Source organism: Coregonus clupeaformis, chromosome 37 (genome assembly GCF_020615455.1).
Source record: "Coregonus clupeaformis isolate EN_2021a chromosome 37, ASM2061545v1, whole genome shotgun sequence".
NCBI classification, from domain to species: domain Eukaryota; kingdom Metazoa; phylum Chordata; class Actinopteri; order Salmoniformes; family Salmonidae; genus Coregonus; species Coregonus clupeaformis.
Genome location: NC_059228.1, coordinates 13,798,995 through 13,807,581, shown reverse-complemented (window position 1 = coordinate 13,807,581; position 8,587 = coordinate 13,798,995).

Genomic DNA, 8,587 nt, shown 5'->3' with positions numbered 1-8,587 from the left:
ATACTTCCGGTCATATCCTCCCTGCTGCTAAGAGGATACTAAAATGTCAGCTCTCCTCTTCTACATTATCTCCTTGAGAAATTCTATTAACTTACACCTTTCGCGTGAGTAATTATGCTCATTAAATCAGACTGCATTCGTTTTTATTCTTATTGTAGGCCTAGACTTGGCACATACGGAGAGATGGAGAAAAGTAATTAAAAAGGATGAGAGTGGCTGAATGTGGATGTCTGCTGCATGTCGATGGGAATTGAGAACATTATTGATTTAAGTTAGTGACTTTCTAAAGTTTACGTTCTGTGAAAGAAGCAGGTGGACATTTAAAGTAACAGGTGCATGGCAATGTCGCAATTATCTCTCCTTACTCCAAAAGCTGCACTTGTTCTCTACCCTTCACTGGCTTGAAAGGAAATGACTGGTGGTATATGAAATATGTTGGAAACTCCCGCTAACCCATGTCTCCACATTTACATTACATTTATGTCATTTAGCAGACGCTCTTATCCAGAGCGACTTACAGGAGCAATTAGGGTTAAGTGCCTTGCTCAAGGGCACATCGACAGATTTTTCACCTAGTCGGCTCGTGGATTAGAACCAGCGACCTTTTGGTTACTGGCACAACGCTCTTAACCACTAAGCTACCTGCCGCCCCAATCCAATGCTTTTAGTAGTGAACAAGTGCAAACTTTGTGAGGAAGGAGAGATGACTGAGACCTAGCCCTTCACTACTGAGTTACAGAACAACTGTGGTACCTGTTTATATATTTTACTGAAAAGGAATACAGTTATCCAATTACATTTTACTTCACTATACTGTTTATGTTTTAGCATCTTTTTTCTAAGAGTGTAGGCTATCTAGAACCTAAAACGGTTCTTCGGCTGTCCCCATAGGAGAAACCTTTAAAGAACCCTTTTTGGTTCCAGGTAGAACCCTTCTCGATTTCATTTAAAACCCTTTTCACATAGGGTTCTACGTGGAACCCAGAAGAGTTCTACCTGGAACCAAAAAGGGTTCTACCTGAAACCATGAAGGGTTCTCTTATGGAGACAGCCGAAGAACCCTTTTGGAACCCTCTTTTCTAAGAGTGTAGACCTGAATATAATTGGTGAATAAGCAGTAAAAACAGAGAGGATAAAGTGAAATAGACTTGAAATTGGAGAGGGCATGTGGTGGCCGTCTTGAATAATGCAGAGCCCACTTGCCTTCATACATTTCGTATTTGATGAGCTTGTTGAAGTTGGACACTGTTGCATAGCTGCCTCCCACCTGGAAAGTTTCAGGAAAATAAGACATTGTTTATTGTCATAGGATTTCTAACCCAGACAAAACATGTACAGTTCATTGAGGTGAATGTAACTGCTAACTGTCAAATCAAATATTAACCCTTTTGGAGACCATTTAATTCAGCATCAGGTTCAACGAGAGTTAAGAGTGAGTTATAAAATCAGTGATTCACAACACGCTCTGCCTAAAGTAGTTCCAATCTTTTAGCAGTTGTACTGTATTGTTTTATTGACAGTTTTCTTTCCACCTACGTTATTATTAGCGTCCTGTCCAGGGGGTGGACTTGTACATCACGCTGCCTCACGCTACAGAAACAGGAGATAGACCAGTGTCCTGTCCAGGGGGTGGACTGGTACATCACGCTGCCTCACGCTACAGAAACAGGAGATAGACCAGTGTCCTGTCCAGGGGGTGGACTGGTACATCAAGCTGCCTCACGCTACAGAAACAGGAGATAGACCAGTGTCCTGTCCAGGGGGTGGACTTGTACATCACGCTGCCTCACGCTACAGAAACAGGAGATAGACCAGCGTCCTGTCCAGGGGGTGGACTTGTACATCACGCTGCCTCACGCTACAGAAACAGGAGATAGACCAGCGTCCTGTCCAGGGGGGTACTGGTACATCACGCTGCCTCACGCTACAGAAACAGGAGATAGACCAGCGTCCTGTCCAGGGGGTGGACTTGTACATCACGCTGCCTCACGCTACAGAAACAGGAGATAGACCAGCGTCCTGTCCAGGGTGTGGACTTGTACATCACGCTGCCTCACGCTACAGAAACAGGAGATAGACCAGCGTCCTGTCCAGGGGGTGGACTTGTACATCACGCTGCCTCACGCTACAGAAACAGGAGATAGACCAGTGTCCTGTCCAGGGGGTGGACTTGTACATCACGCTGCCTCACGCTACAGAAACAGGAGATAGACCAGTGTCCTGTCCAGGGGGTGGACTTGTACATCACGCTGCCTCACGCTACAGAAACAGGAGATAGGCTCCTGCCCTATGGGTCCATTCCGGCTCAGACAAGGCTTACTTACCATTAGTTCTAGGGAAGAGAGATGAACAGCACAGAGACACATGTTGTTTTTTAATGGCGGTCACGCAGTGCTTTACCCTTTGCATCACCTTATCTACCTGAAAGCCATCTTGAACATCGTTCCAACAGTTGCTATAGAGATCAGCCACCCCAGTGCTCCGTGGAAAACGATCATGGTGGAGAGATACACGACCTGATAATGACGTCCGACACATTAAACTAAATTGTAATTTGTGATTTGAGTGAACTATCCTTTTAAACAGAGGCATTCATAGAGTTATAAATATCCCTTCCTGTGTACATTTTAGGACGTCCTCAGCCCTGACAGGACAATGTCAACCCTGGTTGTTCATTGTGACCCCTGGAGGACGAACATCAACCTATCAGGATTCTCCTCAAGTAAAGACCATTGTTCCAAATGAGACGTTAGTTTCAGGAATAAGGTTTGGTTAATCACTGTGCTGCAGAAACCTGTTACACACACACACACATTGAATTTAATGTCGTGTTCTATTACATTGATTAAGCCCACTGCCGGTATTCTTCATTTCAAGTTGGCTGCATCGAAACAAACAGAGACAGCCAGTGGACTCTAAGCTAACAAAACATCCCTGGCATCGGTTTTCTTCTTTACTTTGTCTTTGTTTCTATGTATTGAGCTGTTATTCAGTAATTGTCCATATGGGCACTCTCCCCCAACAGTAAAATGAATTGATCTTGTTTAGGATTTTTGAGGTTAAGCTATCCCATTACCCTGTTCTCTATGCACAATGCAGCAGTGACCTCAACATAACTCATGTTTGCATTTGCATTGCTGAGACAAAGTATGCTTTTTACTAAATCATTTAACCAATAAACCATTTGCTTTGTCACATGCAGGGCCCAGGGCAATAAGGTTTGAGCTTCCATGTGAGGGACTAAACCAACATTTTACTGGGCAGGTAAAACAAAGCATAGATTGTTTTAGCTCTATGGGTATACAAGCATACTGTCTGATATTTTCAGAAAACAGGATTTAATACATAATCCATAGATAAAGATTTTCCTATGCATTTATTCTCCAGTTAAAAGGCAGGTGTTGAACATCAGCCTCAAGGCAATAATAACATGAAAGGTACAATGAGATCTCATATAGGCACAGTGTACGGTACACCAATGCTTAAATGCAGGTGGACCACCAATACACAATGCAGCCATGCTAACGTGTTTGATTAGAAAACACCTATTTTCAGGCCTCTTTGAAGTATAAAGCTAATCACACACAGGATGAGTGACGTGTTGTTTGATGTCCCAGATCCATGCCTATTGATTGTTTTAAAGACATGTCAGGCATCATAGTCCCCAGATAAAATTGATTAGTATTTGTGTAATTCCACATGAAGCAGCAATAACCCAACACACACACACACACACACACACACACAGAGAAACTTCTTACTGAAAAGTAAGGAATCAACAAATCAGCTAGAACAGAATAGAATAGAATAGCATAGCATAGAACACAATAGAATAGAAAAGAATAGAACAGAACATCATTTAATAGAACAGAACAGAACAGAACAGAATAGAATAGAACAGAATAGAACAGAATAGAATAGAATAGAACAGAACAGAACAGAATAGAATAGAATAGAATAGAATAGAATAGAAAAGAATAGAACAGAATAGAATAGAATAGAACAGAACAGAATAGAATAGAATAGAACAGAATAGAACAGAATAGAATAGAATAGAATAGAACAGAACAGAACAGAACATAATATAATAGAACAGAACAGAACATAATAGAATAGAATAGAACAAAACAGAATAGAATAGAATGGAATATAATAGAATAGAATAGAATAGAATATAACAGAACAGAACAGAACATAATAGAATAGAACAAAACAGAATAGAATAGAATAGAACAGAACAGAACAGAATAGAATAGAATAGAATAGAATAGAATAGAACAGAATAGAATAGAACAGAACAGAACAGAACAGAACAGAACAGAACAGAATAGAGCAGAACAGAACAGAACAGAACAGAATAGAACAGAACAGAACAGAACAGAACAGAATAGAATAGAATATAAATACTTCATGAATGGCTGCAGGGAGGAAGGTAGCAGGGAAGGTAGAGGAGGTAGCTAGTGTTTACTTCAATGACATTACTTATTTGTGTGGAGGTGGAAGATGTATCTCAGTTCTGTATCTTGTTGCCGAAGTTCGTGAAACTTGTATTACTCTGACCATGTATTACTACTTTACCCCCACTCCCCCTCTCCAGCGCTCCACGTCGCCGGTCTACTAACTACCGGCCCTGCCAACCATCATTACACACACCAGGTCCCCATCATTACACACACATTTTTACATTTACATTTTAGTCATTTAGCAGACGCTCTTATCCAGAGCGACTTACAGTTAGTGAGTGCATACATTATATTTATATTTTTCATACTGGCCCCCCGTGGGAATCGAACCCACAACCCTGGCGTTGCAAACGCCATGCTCTACCTACATCCCTGCCGGCCATTCCCTACCCTGGACGACGCTGGGCCAATTGTGTGCCGCCCCTTGGGTCTCCCATGGTCCCCATCATTACACACACCAGGTCCCCATCATTACACACACCTGGTCCCCATCATTACACACACCAGGTCCCCATCATTACACACACCTGGTCCCCATCATTACACACACCTGGTCCCCATCATTACACACACCAGGTCCCCATCATTACACACACCTGGTCCCCATCATTACACACACCAGGTCCCCATCATTACACACACCAGGTCTTCATCATTACACACACCTGGTCCCCATCATTACACACACCTGGTCCCCATCATTACGCACACCTGGTCCCCATCATTACACACACCAGGTCCCCATCATTACATACACCAGGTCCCCATCATTACACACACCAGGTCCCCATCATTACGCACACCAGGACCCCATCATTACACACACCAGGTCCCCATCATTACACACACCTGGTCCCCATCATTACGCACACCTGGTCCCCATCATTACACACACCTGGTCCCCATCATTACACACACCTGGTCCCCATCATTACGCACACCAGGTCCCCATCATTACACACACCAGGTCTCCATCATTACACACACCTGGTCCCCATCATTACACACACCTGGTCCCCATCATTACACACACCAGGTCCCCATCATTACACACACCAGGTCTCCATCATTACACACACCTGGTCCCCATCATTACACACACCAGGTCCCCATCATTACACACACCTGGTCCCCATCATTACACACACCAGGTCACCATCATTACACACACCTGGTCCCCATCATTACACACACCTGGTCCCCATCATTACACACACCAGGTCCCCATCATTACACACACCTGGTCCCCATCATTACACACACCAGGTCACCATCATTACACACACCTGGTCCCCATCATTACACACACCTGGTCCCCATCATTACACACACCAGGTCACCATCATTACACACACCTGGTCCCCTTCATTACACACACCTTGATTCCCTTTCCCTTTATTTAGCCCTCAGTAGCAGGCAGTATTGGTTTGTTTTACGGTCATGGTGATCTTAGGCTTGTGTGCGGCTGCTCGGCCATGGAAACCCATTTCATGAAGCTCCCGATGAACAGTTCTTGTGCTGACGTTGCTTCCAGAGGCAGTTTGGAACTCTGTAGTGAGTGTTGCAACCGAGGACAGACTATTTTTACGCGCTTCGATGGCTCCGTTCTGTGAGCTTGTGTGGCTCATCAAATCAAATCAAATTGTATTCGTCACATACACGTGTTTAGCAGATGTTATTGCAGGTGTAGCGAAATGCTTGTGCTTCTAGCTCCAACAGTGCAGTAATATCTAACAAGTAATATCTAACAATTTCACAACATATACCCAATACACACAAATCTAAGTAAGGAATGGAATAAAAAAATATATACATATATGGACAAGCAATGACAGCGAGGCATGGACTAAGATACAGTAGAATAGTATAGAATACAGTATATACATATGAGATGAGTAGTGCAAGATATATCCCACGGGGGGCCAGTATGAAAAAATAAAAATATAATGTATGCACTCACTAACTGTAAGTCGCTCTGGATAAGAGCGTCTGCTAAATGACTAAAATGTAAAATGTAAATGTAATATGTAAACATTATTAAAGTGACTAGTGTTCCATTTCTTAAAGTGGCCAGTGATTTCAATAGGTAGCAGCAGCCTCTAATGTGCTAGTGATGGCTATTTAACATTCTGATGGCCTTGAGATAGAAGCTGTTTTTCATTCTCTCGGTCCCAGCTTTCAGTCTATCACTTCGCAGCTTAGCCGTTGTTGCTCCTAGACGTTTCCACTTCACAATAACAGCACTTAGAGTTGACCGGGGAAGCTCTAGCAGGGCAGAAATTTGACGAACTGACTTGTTGGAAAGGTGGCATCCTATGACGGTGCCATGTTGAAAGTCACTGAGCTCTTCAGTAAGGCCATTCTACTGCCAATGTTGTCTATGGAGATTGCATGGCTGTGTGCTCGATTTTATACACCTGTCAGCAACGGGTGTGGCTGAAATAGCCGAATCCACTAATTTGAAGGGGTGTCCACATACGTTTGTATATATAGTGTATATGAATATCTCTTTGAATATTCAATCACATTTTTGCCAATTTCTGTGGTGGAGACTGGAGAGAAGGAATGAAATACCAGTTTGGATTTAACAATGTAGTTTTCAGGTATTCTATGTAGTTTTTCAATCATATATTTATCACGCAATTAGTACTCACACGTTATGTATTTTACAGAATGTGTTGAAGTTGTATGGGGTCAATGGGGGGCCTGAAGATGAAAAGGTATCACAGGCATTTCTTCATTCTTAGATAAGTTGTGAATAAACCATGACGTTACAAACGAGGCTAGATGTCCATTATCACTGTGGTGCTTTGGCCCTCCACTTCAACTCCACTTCCCCTTGGGCTGTGGTTGTATTGGGCTGTATTAGGCTAACTTTACATGTTGCATTTATATTTTTTGCTTTTAGACCTACTTATTATTTTCAAACTATACTGAGCAAAAATATAAACACAACATGTAAAGTGTTGTTCCTCATGTTTCATGAGCTGAAATAAAAGATCCCAGAAATGTTCCATGCGCAAAAAAAAGCTTATTTCTCTCAAATGTTGTGCACACATTTGTTTACTTTCCAGCTAGTGAGCATTTCTCCTTTTCCAAGATAATTCATCCGCCTGACAGGTGTGGCATATCAAGAAACTGATTAAACAGCATGATCGTTACACAGGTGCACCTTGTGCTGGGGACAATAAAAGGCCACTCTAAAATGTGCAATTTTGTCACACAACACAATGCTCAAGTTTGCAATTGGCATGCTGACTGCAGGAATGTCCACCAGAGCTGTTGCCAGAGAATTGAATATTAATTTCTCTATCATAAGCCACCTCCAATGTCGTTTTAGAGAATTTGGCAGGACGTCCAACTGGCCTCACAACCGCAGACCACATGTAACCACACCAGCGCAGGACCTCCACATCTGGCTTCTTCACCTGCTGGATCATCTGAGACCAGCCACCCAGACAGCTGATGAAACTGAGGAGTATTTCTGTCTGAAATAAAGCCCTTTTGTGGGGAAAAACTCACTCTGATTGGTTGGACCTGGCTCCCCAGTGGGTGGGCCTACAGTATGCCCTCCCAGGTCCACCCATGGCTGCGCCCTTGCCCAGTTATGTGAAATCCACAGATTAGGGCCTAATGAATTTATTTCAATTGACTGATTTCCTTATATGAACTGTAACTCAGTAAAATCGTTGAAATTGTTGCATGTTGAGTTTATATTTTTGTTTGAAGATATATCTTTAATAACTATTCCTTATTCTCGTTGTGAAAAGGTTTTGGATAAACTCTCAAGCACCATAGGGTTCATTCTAACTTGGTGTAAAACTCTACATGAGCCCTTCAGCACCATAGGGTTCATTCTAACTTGGAGTAAAACTCTACATGAGCCCTTCAGCACCATAGGGTTCATTCTAACTTGGTGTAAAACTCTACATGAGCCCTTCAGCACCATAGGGTTCATTCTAACTTGGTGTAAAACTCTACATGAGCCCTTCAGCACCATCCTCAAGGAGATTGCGAAACATTTTGTTTTGGCATTTGAGTCAGAGACTAAAATAGACCCTAACTCCTATGGAACCATCTAGCAATGCCTAGGTACAATTCAAGGTGGTACCCAAACTCATCAA